General features: G+C 34.9%; 1 non-coding gene across 1 annotated transcript; it reads right to left on the bottom strand.

Moving 5' to 3' along the window:
- Positions 1–15,755: 15,755 nt before the first annotated feature.
- LOC121205426 (small nucleolar RNA R71) lies at positions 15,756–15,861 on the bottom strand. Its single transcript, XR_005900504.1, has one exon. It is a non-coding gene; the product is annotated as a small nucleolar RNA R71 (small nucleolar RNA).
- Positions 15,862–16,822: the final 961 nt, after the last annotated feature.

Raw genomic sequence — 16,822 nt, 5'->3', positions numbered from 1 at the left:
AATATTGATAGAAAAATTTTACCGATTTAGTATTAGATAGAAAAAGAAATTATTGAAGAAATTGGGTAAAAATAAGGTATCGAGACCTCTATCTCGTAAAACCGAGTCGAAAATAATTTTATAAATATTTATGAAATGTTATTAATGTGGTATTAAAATTTCGTTAGGAGATTTTAATGTTTGGGTAGTCAATTAAATGAAAAGGACTAAATTGTAATAGGTGTAAAAGTTGCTAGAATGATTAAATAGCTTAAAAGTCTAATGAGAAAGGATTTAAAAGAAAATTAGACCCAAAAGTTATTTGGGCTGGACGGCAAGGGTATGAAATCAACAGAAAAATTGATAAATTAAGGGTAAAATTGGAATATTGCAAAATTAACTAAATAAAACTAGGACTAAATAGGAAATATCTAGATTTCTCTTCATTTCTCTTCAATTCCAGCAGCTAAAAACACCATAGGAGGGTTCTATAAGCTGGTATTTTATAATTTTTGCACCAAGTGAGTTAATCCTTGCCTTTTTCTTGTAATTTTTGTGTTTCTAAGACATTTACAACTAGGTCCTACTATTAAATTCATTAGTTTTTGATTTCATGGATGAAATTGAAAGTCACCATGGTTGAGTGCTGTAAGTTTATGATGAAATAGAATGAAATTAAAGCTTTAATTTGTTTATGAGATGATTTTATTAGGTAATTTCAATAGAAATTGATTTTTAGGACCTAATTGTGAAAATGCTTGGAATTAAAGTCTATTGCTGAAATTATGATTCCTAAAGGTTGTAAACTAGTTTAAGGTGATAGGATAAAATGTTGATTGAGAAAAATCAGCTCAATTGAGAGGCTAATTGAGTAGGGACGAAATTATCATTTATTAAAAGCTTAGGGGAAAAATGGTAATAAACAGCTTGCACAAAAACAGTTTGGACAGCAGCAGTATACTAACTTTGAAAAATTACCATAAATTGTAGAAATCGGATTAGAAGATGAAAAAAATATGGAATTAAATCTTATTGAGTCTAGTTTCTCATAGAAGAAATAGTGTAAGAAATGGATTTGTAAATTTTGAGATATGATGAATTTTGTGAGATAAGGTCAGAATGAATTCTGGTTCCCTTGCTCTGACTTTGAAAAATAATAAAAATTTAAGAAAAACAATTATGGGCTTAAATTTATATGTAGAGAATCATTAATGAGTCTATTTTTAAGAGAAACAAATGAGAACATTATTTGAATTCTGTATGAAGAGATAATTAATTTTTAGTGAAGAAGGGTCAGAACTGTCGACAGCAAAACAGGGGTAATTTTAAAGAATAAAATGTACTTATTGGATAAACCAAAAATTCTGAAAATTTTATGGTAAAATTATATATGAGTCTAGTTTTAGGTAAAATTAACGGATATTAATTTGGAGTTCCGTAGCTCATGTTATAAATAATTTAGTGACTATGACTCAAGTAGACAGCTTTGAATGAACTATAAATAATAGTTGAATTATAGAGAATGTTGCATCTGAACATGAAATGTATTAAATTGATAATTAAATTTATTTATTTAGATCCAGAAGATTCAAATACAAAGCTAGATCGAGGAAAGGAAAAAGTTCGGGATTAGTAGATTTTTACTGTTTACAAACAAGTATCAAGGTAAGTTCATGTAACTTGAATTATATTCTTAAATGCTTGAGATTGTATGTTATTGATGTGAATATGATTTGAATGTTTATTGTATGAAAATTAATGAAACATTGATATATTTGATAAAATGGGAAGAAATCCTGTTTGAATGAAAGGAAAATTCGATGGATCTCTGAAAAGGAATTGACGGTAAAAAGGATCTAGCCCGGACGGATGCTCCTGTCCTGATATAGCCCTCCCGAAGAATATGTGTAAAATGGATTTAGCCCGGACGGGTAATCTGAATTAGGGTCTGAATTTAGCCTGGACTGGTAATTCAGATCCAAGCTCATTAGAGTAATTGTCATTGCAGGGGATTTAGCCTGGACTGGTAATCCCGACAATACTCTATGAGTTTATATTGCAGGGGATTTAGCCTGGACTGATAATCCCGCTGCAAGGTTGAGGTTCGCGGGAGTGTGCTCTCTGAAATGGAAATGTGCGCACATGAATATGAATTGACAAACCCGGAATTGTACACTAAAAGTGTACCCTTGAAAATCCATCAAAAATTCCAAGAAATTCAACGGGATAAATATGGAAAAATAACAAGGAAATGGAAATCATGGTATTGACGAGCTCATCAATCATAGTATATATTATTGGTACATGGAAATTATTGTACTAACTTGAATGTTGAGTTTGTGCATATTAGGGTAATAATGCATTGAATGGATATATGGATGTTTATTGTATTGTATTGAAAATATTAGGTAAGTATAATTCTTGTTACATGAGCTTACTAAGCACAAAGTGCTTACCCCGTTTCCTTTTTCCCTATTTTGTAGTGTTAAGAGCTCGGAGGTTGGATTTGGTCGGAGACACATCAAACTGTCAACCTCAGGATTTCGGTATATAAAGAAACTTTATTTTGGAAATCAATGGCATGTATAAGCTAACAAAGTAAATGTTAACGTGAAATGAATGTAAAGTTAGCCATTAGTATGGTTAACAAACCTGGTTATAGATATGTGATGACGTTATCTTATATAAATGCATGAATCTATCATGAAAATATGTTGAATTGATTTGGTTGATGTGGATTGGTCTCGATTTAATATTGCAGGGAAGGTTAGATATTTATAAAGGGGCTATATTGAATATAAAAAAAAAATTTAATTCGTAAACTCCGGTAATGCCTCGTACCCTATTCCGGCAATGAATACGGGTAGGGGTATTATATTTATTGGTATCAGAGCTACGGTTTAGCCGGTTCTAGGACTGATGTAGCAAATACGGGATTAGCTATACATGCCATTTAAATTATTATTGATAGTGTGATATCTCCTGACCATTTAAAATGTGTTTTTCTTATAGTAATGTCATCCGACCGAGCTCAATCTGAGGAAGCTGAGAGTCATGCTCCGGTTTCAGTACAAAGAGAAGAAACTAACAGTAGAAGGCCCGAGATAGAGGGTCGAGGGGAGGAGGCAAAAACAGCCTTCTTTCAAATGATGAATGAATGGTTTAATCAATACTTAAGAACTAACCCTGTAGTGCAGCAAGTTCAAGCTTGCCCTCCTGCTCCTCCACCGGTTCCCGAGATCCCACAAGGTACAGGTACTGAATCTGTCAGAAAAGGGAAAGCTCCAGTAGATAAAATTCGAAAATATGGGGCCGAAGAATTTCGAGTAGCAGTTGATGATGATTTCGAACGGGTTCAATTCTGGTTAGAAAACACTACTCGGGTTCTGGAAGAATTATCTTGTACACCAGAAGAATTTCTGAAATGTGCCGTCTCATTGCTAAAAGATACAGCTTACCATTGGTGGAATACTAAAGCTTCAGTTGTTCCGAAAGAAGAAATTATATGAAAATTCTTTTAGACAGAGTTTAGAAAAAAATATATCAGCCAGAGGTTCCTTGACCAGAAAAGAAAAAAAATTCTTGAGCTGAAACAGGGCAATAGATCAGTATCTGAATATGAAACAGAATTTGTTCGATTGAGTAAATATGCTCGAGAATGGGTACAGTCAGAAGCTGAAATGTACAAACGATTCGAAGAAGGGTTGAATGAAGACATTAAGTTACTGATTGGAATTTTTGAAATTCGAGAGTTTGCTACATTGGCAGAGAGAGCTTATAAAGCAGAAGAATTGAGCAAAGAAAAGAAACAGGCTGAGAGGGAAGCTCGAATTTTTAGTAAAAGACCGATGGGAAAATCCCAGTTTTCTGCTTCAAAGAAATTGAAGAAATATCAGGATCGTTCTACTTCAGCCATTGGGTATTCGGGCAAAGAGCGAGGTTCTCAACGCACTAATCCAAGGCCTTCTACTCCATCAATGACCAGTGTTGGCACTCCTAAATCGAGATGCCAGTACTGTAATAAAGCTCATTTTGGTGAATGCCGATTTAAGAGTGGGGCTTGTTACCGATGTGGTTCTTTTGACCATTTCCTCAGAGATTGTCCAGAAAGGGTTGAAAAAGAAGTTGAACATATATCGAAGCCGAGTAATCTAGTTTCGAGGGGCAGATCACCTCGACCATCCGGTAATGTCAGTGGTAGTCGAGGAGCTACAAAAGATACTATAGGTAGGCTTGAGGTACGAGCACCTGCTAGGACATATGCTATTCGTGCCAGAGAAGATGCTTCAGCACCCGATGTTATTCTGGTACATTTTCTTTACTTGATACTGCTATTACTGCATTGATTGATCCTGGTTCTACGCATTCATATATATGTGTTAAACTTGCAATTGTTAAAAATTTATCTGTTGAACCTACTGAATTTGTGGTTAAAGTCTCGAACCCCTTGGGCCAGTCTGTGTTAGTGGATAAAATTTGTAAAAATTGTCCACAGATGGTAAGAGGTTATTGTTTCCCGGCTGATTTGATGTTACTGCCATTTGATGAATTTGACGTGATATTGGGTATGGATTGGTTAACCCAGCATGATGCGGTAGTAAATTGTAAACAAAAATATATTGTGCTAAAATGTCAGAATGGTGAGTTGCTCCGGGTTAAATCTGATCAGACAGAGGGGTTATCTGATATGATTTCAGTAATGGCAGCACAGAAAAAGGGGTATGATGCTTACTTGGCTTATGTACTCGACACCAAGGTATCTGAGTCAAAGATACAGGCAGTTCCAGTGGTATGTGAATTTTCCGATGTGTTTCCAGAAGAATTACCAGGATTGCCACCAGAAAGAAAAGTGGAATTTTCTATAGATTTGATTCCGGGAACTACTCCGATCTCCATAGCTCCATATTGTATGGCTCCTACAGAATTAAAGGAGTTAAAGACACAGTTGCAAGAACTTGTTGACAGGGGTTTTGTCCGACCGAGTCATTCACCTTGGGGTGCTCCGGTTCTATTTGTGAAAAAGAAAGATGGGTCTTTGAGATTGTGTATCGACTACCGGCAGCTTAATAAAGTAACCATAAAGAATAAGTACCTGTTACCCCGAATTGATGATTTATTTGATCAGCTGAAAGGTGTTATTGTGTTTTCAAAGATTGATCTTCGATCGGGTTATTATCAGTTACGGGTAAAGGAGTCAGATGTGCCAAAAATAGCCTTTAGAACCAGGTATGGGCATTATGAGTTTCTAGTTATGCCGTTTGGGCTAACTAATGCACCTGCAGTATTCATGGATTTGATGAACAGGATATTCAGACCGTACTTAGACAGATTTGAAGTAGTATTCATTGATGATATTTTGGTTTATTCTCGGGATGAAGAAGAACATGCAGGACATTTGAGAATTGTGTTGCAAATTCTACGAGAGAAGCAGTTATATGCTAAATTCAGTAAATGTGAATTTTGGCTTCGAGAAGTGGGTTTTCTTGGACACATTGTATCTGCCGAAAACATCAGGGTAGATCCAAGTAAAATATCAGCTATTTTCAATTGAAATCCACCGAAGAATGTATCTGAAGTTAGAAGTTTCTTGGGTTTAGCTAGTTATTATAGGAGATTTGTACAGGGATTCTTTATGATAGCTTCTCCAATGACTCGATTATTGCAGAAAGATGTAAAGTTTGAGTGGACTGATGAATGTCAACAAAGTTTCAACCGATTGAAAGACCTATTAACGAAAGCACCTGTATTAGTACAGCCTGAACCGGGTAAGGAATTTGTTATTTACAGTGATGCCTCATTAAATTGTTTAGGTTGTGTTTTGATGCAAGAAGGTAAAGTAATAGCCTATGCTTCAAGACAACTTAAACCACAAGAAAGAAATTACCCAGTACATGATCTTGAATTAACTGCTATTGTATTTGTGCTGAAGATATGGCGGCATTACTTGTATGGTAAGAAATGTCATATTTATACTGATCATAAAAGCTTGAAATATTTGATGACACAGAAAGATTTGAATTTGAGACAGCGTAGGTGGCTTGAACTGATAAAGGACTATGATTTGATTATTGATTACCATCCGGGTAAGGCTAATGTTGTAGCTGATGCTTTGAGCCGAAAATCTTTGTTTGCTTTACGAGCTATGAATACCCGGTTATCATTGGCTGATGATGGTTCAATCCTAGCTGAATTGAGAGCTAAACCGACATTTTTACAGCAAATATGTGAAGCTTAGAAGAATGATGAGAAGTTACAGGTTAAACGGGCACAGTGTGAGACAGGTAATGATTCTGAATTTCAGATTGGTTATGATGATTGTTTATTATTCAGAGGTAGGGTATGTGTACCTCAGAATTCAGAGCTCATACAGAAAATTCTACGCGAGGCCCACAGTAGTACTATGTCTGTACATCTGGGGAGTAATAAAATGTATAATGATCTGAAAAAGATATACTGGTGGTCGAGAATGAAACGTGATATCTCTGAGTTTGTATCAAGGTGTTTAATATGTCAATAAGTTAAAGCTGAACATCAAGTACCTTCGGGGTTACTTCAGCCAATTACTATACCAGAATGGAAATGGGAAAGAATCACTATGGATTTTATATCGGGGCTACCTTTGTCTCCGAGGAAAAAAGATGCTATTTGGGTGATTGTTGATCGATTAACAAAGTCAGCTCACTTTATTTCGGTACGTATGGATTATTCTTTAGATAAACTAGCTGAACTATACATATCTGAGATTGTCAGGTTACATGGAGTGCCTGTCTCCATTATATCAGATAGAGATCCCCGATTTACGTCTCGTTTCTAGGACAAATTGCAAGAAGCCTTGGGTACTCAGTTGTATTTCAGCACTGCATTTCATCCTTAGACAGATGGTCAATCTGAGCGTGTAATTCAAGTATTGGAAGATATGCTTCGATGTTGTATACTAGAGTTTGAAGGTAATTGGGAGAGGTATCTACCTTTGATTGAATTTGCTTACAATAACAGTTATCAGTCTAGTATTAAAATGGCTCCGTATGAAGCTTTGTATGGTAGAAAATGTAGAACACCGTTATATTGGACAGAGCTTAGTGAAAGGAAGATACATGGGGTTGATTTGATCCTGGAAACAGAAGAAAAAGTAAAAGTTATTCGGGATAGTCTAAAAGCAGCTTCCGATCATCAAAAATCATATGCCGACCTTAAACAAAAAGAGATTGAATTTTAAGTCGGTGACAAGGTATTCCTGAAAGTGTCTCCTTGGAAGAAAGTCCTCCGATTTGGTCGAAAGGGTAAACTTAGTCCAAGATTTATCGGGCCATATGAAATCATAGAAAGAATTGGACCGGTCGTTTATCATTGGCATTATCACCGGAACTTGATAGAATCCATAATGTTTTTCATGTATCTATGTTACAACGATATCGATCAGATCCTTCCCATGTTATTTCTCCGACAGAAGTGGAGATTCAACCGGATATGACTTGTAGTGAAGAACCGGTCAAGATATTGGCACGAGAGACAAAAGAGCTTAGAAATAAAAAGATAAATTTGGTGAAAGTATTGTGGAAAAAGCACGGGTTGAGGAAGCGACATGGGAACCGGAGGAGGCAATGAGGAAACAATACCCAAATCTCTTTACTGGTAAGATTTTCAAGGACGAAAATCCTTAAAGGGGGGAGAGTTGTAATGGCCTAAATTCAAAATTATCGGAACAGTGGTTTCGTAACCACAAATCCGATTTAAAGAGAAATTTATTTCAATATTTTTGCATCAAATTTGATATGATAGGAAAATCGTATTGTAACGCCCCGAGCCCGAGACCGTTGCCGGAGTTGAACACGAGGTATTTACGGACTTATTTCATTGATTAACACAGTTCATTTAAAATTTCCAGACAAGCTGGCTAACTGCATCACTATCACCTTAAAAACCATATCTTGAGTTCCAAAACTCGAAAACCAGTTTCGTAAATTTTACCTGAAACTAGACTCACATATCCTTCTACAAATTTTTTTCTAGAATTTTTGGTCAAGCCAATTAGTACAGTTTATTAGTTAAAGTCTCCCCTATTACAGGGTTCGACTACTCTGACCTTCATGCAATACGACTTAGCTATCTTTCTGTACAGGGCTTCAATACTTATACCGTTTGTTTCTAACAAAACTAGACTCAAAAAGGAATCTATACATATATGGCATGACTTCTAATTTTCTCTGGTTAATTTATAGTTAATTTCAAAAGTAATATTAGGGGATCCAGAAATCGCTCTGGCCCTGTTCCACAAAAACTTAAATATCTCTTAAAATACGACTCATATGATCATTTCGTTTCTTCCATATGAAATTAGATTCATCAAGTTTTGATTAAATAATTTATTCACTATTTAATTCCAATCCTACTATTTTTAGTGTTTTTGCAAATCCACACCACTGCTGCTGTCAGCATCTATTTTTAAGGTAAACTTTACCTATTTCATGGTTTTCCATGAATCAACTGGAATTTGTCATACAAAGCACCAAAATGATCATGATTAACCATTCCAATGGCTAATCGTTACCAAACATTTCCATACCTCTCAAGGTACAACATACAAAACGATTATAATGCTATGCTCAAAGTATATATAAGCCATTTTCGCATGGCTATCCAAATTTATACAAAACCAAAGGGTAAATGACTAACAACAAAGAGGGTAGTCCTATACACGCCATTTTCAGAGTTCAGCCAAAAATGTACCAAAAGGGTTTTGATAGTGTGGACGACTTCGACTTCGACAATCCCGAGCCCGATAGTTGACGAACCAAAATCTATAAAACAGAGAATCAAAGAAACGGAGTAAGCATTTAATGCTTAGTAAGTTTTGAGCAATGAAATCGTGCACAACAGAAGTATAGCATTCATACGACTAAACGAATAATTTCATATACACATATTCTCACAATCATACCTACTTCACATTTCCAACCCTTATATTCATACATAAGGAATCGACCTGACTAAAAGCCGGAAGCTTGTTAATCGATTGAGCAAATACTATTTAGAAGGAATCAATTATCTTAATGCACATACGAAACATACCTCATCGTTGGGATTTTACGAGCGTATTAATTGAAATCATTACAGCAAGATCGCTCATTCCCAAACCCAAGTATCTTCGGGATTTAGCTGGATATAACCACTTGCACAAGGCCTTCGGGTCTTAGCCCGGATATGGTCACTAGCATAAATGCCTTCGGGACTTAGCCCGGATATAATCGCTAGCACAAATGCCTTCGGGTCTTAGCCCGGATATAGCAACTCGCACAAATGCCTTTGGATCTTAGTCCGGATATAGTCACTAGCATAAAAGCCTTCGGGACTTAGCCCGGATATCATTCGAATAACCATGCACATATATCAATAATCATGACACATCCATATTTCATTTTCATTACCAAAGCTCAAACACAAGACACTTATCACACTTACTAATTTCGGCTCAATAGCCACATACAAAGAGCACGATTTTGATTTGCTTTATGACATGATCTCTATGCACATACGGCTACCCATCATACGTATAGACTAATTAATTCAACATATAATTCAAGTAGAATCATTATATCACCGTATTTTGTTATGACTATACGTCATGACTTAATCAAATCGTAAACTAAGTTTCATTACTCGAAAACTTACCTCGGATGTTGTCGAACGATTTCGGCGGCTATTCGATCACTTTTTCCTTTCCCTTGTCCAACTTTGGTCCTCTAAGCTCTTGAGCTAATTCAAGCAAATTTAACTTATTAAGGTCTCATTATGCTAGCTTATGGCCGAATATGACAAGGAGTTGATAGGTCATATGGCCACCTTTAGCTCAAATACAAAGCGGTCATACGCATTTTAATCACATTGAGCAATTTAGTATAATTAATCTAACATTTCCTCATGTGCACCTTCATGATCGAATACACACATCATTAACCTAATATCAATTAACTAAGCACTTTAACAAATTCTCCTTGAGCCGATTATCTAAGTCAAGATAAAAGCATCAATATGCTTGCCCCTAACCGAATACATGCAACACCAATCTATCTCATGTGGCCGAATATGCATGTCTATGTTGAGGCCAATTATATGCTTAATACTTCCTACAAATATGGTTACTTGTATTAACTACATACCATTTTGTTTCAAGTTCAAAACTCGGCTAATACACATATGTACACTAGTAATCAAATACTAATATTTGCACTTCACCTTACTACCATTTCTCATGCAAATAACATGAACAACAACCATATTTCCTACTATGGTCGAATGCATCAAGACACCATACCATTTCAATTTTGGTCATGGGTTAAACAAAGAACCTAATGTCTATCTCAAAAAAAATGCTAAAAAGAAAATCCAAGAGGCATCAATCCACCATCACATGTATCATTATAGAGCTTCACATTTAGCATGCAAATGACATCAACACAAATCCACCTTAGCCGAAACTTGACTCATCTTCATGCATTATCACCAACATCAAACACCACCCAAGAAGACAACACCCATGGCCGAATATCATCTCCATCACATAGCAAAGATTTAAACCATGGGCTAGGTAGAACTCAAGCTAACAGCTAAAACATGCATGCATCTCATGGAACATCATCAAACATACCTTAATCTAGATACAAGTATGGCCGAACCTCCTCAACCTTTTTTTCCCCTTCTTCCTTTGATTTTTCGGTCATGAAGAAACAAATGAGAACCTTTTATTTTTTTTTCATCATCCTACTAACCATTATTATTTTATCATTTCTAACATAAACCATTAACACAACATGTTTATGACATGTTTTACCCATCACACTTTGTCCACCCTTATTGTCATGGCCGGCCACTACTAATTAAATGGGGGAAATTGACATGCAAGTCCACCTCTTTGATTACATGCACTAATAGATCCTTATAGATTAACCTATCACATTTCAAAAGTGTCACACATAAGTCCTATTAACTAAATTCACATGCAATTAACTAAATCAAAGCTTAAAACTTTCACACATTCATATTCACATATTTTAGACAATAATTATCATATTCAAATAATTTGGTGACTCGGTTTAGCAGTCCCGAAATCGCTTTCCGACTAGGGTCACTTTAGGGCTGTCACACGTATGAAAATATTAAAATTTTACTGATTTAGTGATTAGATAAAAAAAGAAATTATTGAAGAAATTAGGTAAAAACAAGGTATCGAGACCTCTATCTCGTAAAACCGAGTCGAAAATAATTTTATAAATATTTATGAAATGTTATTAATGTGGTATTAAAATTTTGTTAGGAGATTTTAATGTTTGGGTAGTCAATTAAATGAAAAGGACTAAATTGTAATAGGTGTAAAAGTTGCTAGAATGATTAAATAGCTTAAAAGTCTAATGAGAAAGGATTTAAAAGGAAATTAGACCCAAAAGTTATTTGGGCTGGACGGAAAGGGTATGAAATCAGCAGAAAAATTGATAAATTAAGGGTAAAATTGGAATATTGCAAAATTAACTAAATAAAACTAGGACTAAATAGGAAATATCTAGATTTCTCTTCATTTCTCTTCAATTCCAGCAGCTAAAAACACCATAGGAGGGTTCTCTAAGCTGGTATTTCATAATTTTTGCACCAAGTGAGTTAATCCTTGCCTTTTTCTTGTAATTTTTGTGTTTCTAAGACTTTTACAACTAGGTCCTACTATTAAATTCATTAGTTTTTGATTTCATGGATGAAATTGAAAGTCACCATGGTTGAGTGCTGTAAGTTTATGATGAAATAGAATGAAATTAAAGCTTTAATTTGTTTATGAGATGATTTTATTAGGTAATTTCAATAGAAATTGATTTTTAGGACCTAATTGTGAAAATGCTTGGACTTAAAGTCTATTGCTGAAATTATGATTCCTAAAGGTTGTAAACTAGTTTAAGGTGATAGAATAAAATGTTGATTGAGAAAAATCAGCTCAATTGAGAGGCTAATTGAGTAGGGATGAAATTATCATTTATTAAAAGCTTAGGGGAAAAATGGTAATAAACAGCTTGCACAAAAACAGTTTGGACAGCAGCAGTATACTAACTTTGAAAAATCACCATAAATTTTAGAAATCGAATTAGAAGATGAAAAAAATATGGAATTAAAGATTATTAAGTATAGTTTCTCATAGAAGAAATAGTGTAAGCAATGGATTTGTAAATTTTGAGATATAATGAATTTTGTGAGACAAGGTCAGAATGAATTCTGGTTCCCCTGCTCTGACTTTGAAAAAAAATAAAAATTTAAGAAAAACAATTATGGGCTTAAATTTATATGTAGAGAATCCTTAATGAGTCTATTTTTAAGAGAAACAAATGAGAACATTATTTGAATTCTGTATGAAGAGATAATTAATTTTTAGTGAAGAAGGGTTAGAACTGTCGAAAGCAGAACAGGGGTGACTTTAAAGAATAAAATGTACTTATTGGATAAACCAAAAATTCTGAAAATTTTATGGTAAAATGATATATGAGTATAGTTTTAGGTAAAATTAACAGATCTTAATTTGGAGTTCCGTAGCTGATGTTATAAATAATTTAGTGACTATGACTCAAGTAGATAGCTTTGAATGAACTATAAATAATAGTTGAATTATAGAGAATGTTGCATCTGAACATGAAATGTATTAAATTGATAATTAAATTTATTTATTTAGATCCGGAAGATTCAAATACGAAGCTAGATCGACGAAAGGAAAAAGTTCTGGATTAGTAGATTTTTACTGTTTACAAACAAGTATCAAGGCAAGTTCATGTAACTTGAATTATATTCTTAAATGCTTGAGATTGTATGTTATTGATGTGAATATGATTTGAATGTTTATTGTATGAAAATTAATGAAACATTGATATATTTGATAAAAATGGGAAGAAATCCCGTTTGAATGAAAGGAAAATTCGATGGATCTCTGAAAAGGAATTAACGGTAAAAAGGATCGAGCCTGGACGGGTGATCCTATCCTGATATAGCCCTCCCGAAGAATATGTGTAAAATGGATTTAGCCCGGATGGGTAATCTGAATTAGGGTCTGAATTTAGCCTGGACTGGTAATTCAGATCCAAGCTCATTAGAGTAATTGTCATTGCAGGGGATTTAGCCTGGACTGGTAATCCCGACAATACTCTATGAGTTTATATTGCAGGGGATTTAGCCTGGACTGGTAATCCCGCTGCAAGGTTGAGGTTTGCGGGAGTGTGCTCTCTGAAATGGAAATGTGCGCACATGAATATGAATTGACAGACCCGGAATTGTACCCTAAAAGTGTACCTTTGAAAATCCATTGAAAATTCCAAGAAATTCAACGGGATAAATATGGAAAAATAACAAGGAAATGGAAATCATGGTATTGACGAGCTCATCAATCATAGTATATATTATTGGTACATGGAAATTATTGTACTAACTTGAATGTTGAGTTTGTGCATATTAGGGTAATAATGCATTGAATGGATATATGGATGTTTATTGTATTGTATTGAAAATATTAGGTAAGTATAATTCTTGTTACATGAGCTTACTAAGCACAAAGGGCTTACCCCGTTTCCTTTTTCCCTGTTTTGTAGTGTTAAGAGCTCGGAGGTCGGATTTGGTCGGAGACACATCACACTGTCAACCTCAGGATTTCGGTATATAAAGAAACTTTATGTTGGAAATCAATGGCATGTATAAGCTAACAAAGTAAATGTTAACGTGAAATGAATGTAAAGTTAGCCATTAGTATGGTTAACAAACCTGGTTATAGATATGTGATGACGTTTATCTTATATAAATGCATGAATCTATCATGAAAATATGTTGAATTGATTTGGTTGATGTGGATTGGTCTCGATTTAATATTGCAGGGAAGGTTAGATATTTATAAAGGGGCTATATTGAATATAAAAAAAAATTTAATTCGTAAACTCCGGTAATGCCTCGTACCCTATTTCAGAAATGAATACGGGTAGGGGTATTACATGAATGAATTATATTTTAATGTTTAAGTTGTGGTGCCAGTGAGAGCATATTGGTTAGGCACTTAGGTTGAATGGTATTTGGTACATTTTGGCATGTTTTGATGTATTTTAGGTTGGTTTAAAGGATGGACATGTGGCCTAAGTGTTTTGCATTGAAATTGTTTGATTTTGAAGGCACTTTTAGGTAGGCAGGGCCTATAGGCAATTTAAAGTTCACATGACCTGTGACACGGTTTGCTACACAGTCGTGTATTGCACATGGCCACCCCACATGACCATGTGTCTTACTTATTTTCAGGTGCAGGTTTATCCTCACGGCATCAGGTTATTACATGGCCTGGCGACACGGCCGTTTGATCATGAATTACACGTTTTGGGCTCTATCACACAGCCGTGTGTCACCTGTTTACAATTTTTTCCACAATTTTTCGTTTTGTTTCATATTAGTCTTTGTTTCCAATTGATTTTTAGGTTCCATGGACCAGATTTAAGTTCTGTTTTCACATATATTTTATGAATAATAATTGTTTATTGGCTTGGCCTTGTTTATTATTGTAATATCCCGCAGCCCTTATCTGGTGACAGAGACGGATTAGGGGTGTTACAGGTGCCAATCAATTAATCACTTAGTTAGAGGCCGAGAGGTAATAATTGGTTATTTAGTAACTAATTCACTCTAATATCTATATCTGAAGTTAATTACAACCCCTGGAACGAGTTAATCTTTAGGACTGGTTTAAGTGATTTAGTTATTTGATTATTTTGTTGTTTATTTATTTTAGTTATATAGTTTATGATATTTATACATTTTATGATTTATCATAATATAGAATTTAATTGTTACTATTTAGACTTATTATTGTAAAGAGGTTTTCAATATATTTAATTTATCCTCCTTTGGGTATGATGCTCAAAATACTTCTCTATGTTTCATTCTAACACAATACTATATTACAATTTGATCCTTATACTTGTAGACATTGCTACTTTATTATATATATTTTTTGGTGAAGTATTTTTCAGTCAAATGTTCGCACGTTTGGTGGCACTCAAATTATTGGCGCTATTGCCAGAGAGGTTTCGGCATTAAATTTGAAAATATCTCTATAGTTAATAAGTTAAATAGGAATGTTAAATACTATAAATATGATATTTTTATTTCTTTTATTTCTATTTTTTGTTTATTTTTATTTTTTAAATTTCTTTTTTTACTTTGTAGGTTGTTTATGAGTCGAAGCAAAAGCACCCCAATTGAGCCATGCCCAGATCCTTAGATGATTGTTAGATGCCATCTTTAGTTGATGAACGTTGGTCTGCCCATGGAAGTTAATCAACCTTGGGAGAATCCATTGTTCGACGATCCACAAGAATGACAATAGAAAATCCGTATAGAAGTCCAGATGGATCAAAAGACGTTGCGTGAATACACTCTACTTATACTAAATGTGGTGAGAGGCAGTATTGAAAGGTCGACGATTAACACCAATAATTTCAAAATAACCATGGCCACAATGTAGATGATCCAAAACATCTGGCAGTTCGAGGGGATCAAGGTTGAAGATTCGAGCCAATACGTAAAGCGATTTTTACAATTATGTGACACTTTCAAGTACAATCGAGTAATCGATGATGCTGTACCTCTTCGGTTATCTCCCTTTTCATTGTACAATAACACGGCTGATTGGTTAGATTCCTTATAACCAGGTTCCATAACCATGTGGGATGATTTAGCAGAAAAGCTTCTTCACAAAATTTTCCTGATTAGTAGAACCATTTAGCTCAGACGAGAAATCGCCAATTTTAAGCAATATGAAAGTGAATCCTTGTACGAAGCATGGGAACATTTCAAGTCAATTCTAAGGAAGTACTCACTCTATAGACTGCAAGTGTCGTTTCAAATCCAGATTTTCTATAATGGTGTTAACAATAACATCACATCCAGCCTAAATAGAGCAACCGGAGGATCGATCATGTTCCACACATATGATCGAGCCTATAAAATCAGATGACATGCTATGAATTCGTATATATGGCCAAATGAAAGATTCACATACAAATCAAATTCTCTAACGATAAGAATGGTAAACGAAGGTGATTGATATTAAAAAATTTTAGAGAAGCTTAACTATTTAGAGCCGACTGCCAAATCAATGAAAGTGCAGTCCTGTTCTGAAAACCAATCGGAGGAGGTGAGCTATATAGGTAATAAGGGTGCAAATCCTTATTCAAACATCTATAATCTCAGTTGGAAGGATTATCTGAACCTCAAGTAGAGAAGTAACCGAGGAGGTGGAAATCGATTGCAAAATCGTAAAAACCCTCCATGCCAACCTCCGCATTTACAACAATGACCCATGGGAAACGACCATGCTTCATGTGGCCAAAGATTCGACAAAATAGAAAGGAGATGCAAAAATTGAAGGTGAACATTTGAAAAATCCAAGCCACATGTGAACCACTTGAATCCCGAATGGACAGCCTCTGCGACCAGATGAGTTAGCTCATGACAATGTTTCAAAAGTAGAAGGGCCAGAGTATCCCTAGTAACATGAAGAATAATCCTCAGAGAGATAGGAACGAACATGTAAATGAGATCAATTTGCGATCGAGAAAGACACTTGAAAAATCGAATGCATCAATACATGAATAGGGGAAGGTTCCCAAAGCTTTCGATGAACCCATAGAGAAAGCCAAGCACAATGAGCCAATTGAGGAGATAGTCGAACCAGTGTTTGATCCATTAACCGCAAAGCCGAGCACAATGAAGGTACCATTTTTTACAAGATTAGAGGACATGCAAAAGAGGGACGAGGTAGATTTCGTAATTTTTCTTAATTCATTTA

Source organism: Gossypium hirsutum, chromosome A08 (assembly GCF_007990345.1).
Source record: "Gossypium hirsutum isolate 1008001.06 chromosome A08, Gossypium_hirsutum_v2.1, whole genome shotgun sequence".
Taxonomy (NCBI): Eukaryota; Viridiplantae; Streptophyta; class Magnoliopsida; order Malvales; family Malvaceae; genus Gossypium; species Gossypium hirsutum.
The sequence above is the reverse complement of the archived record's forward strand: the minus strand, read 5'-3'. Positions and strand labels throughout refer to the sequence as shown.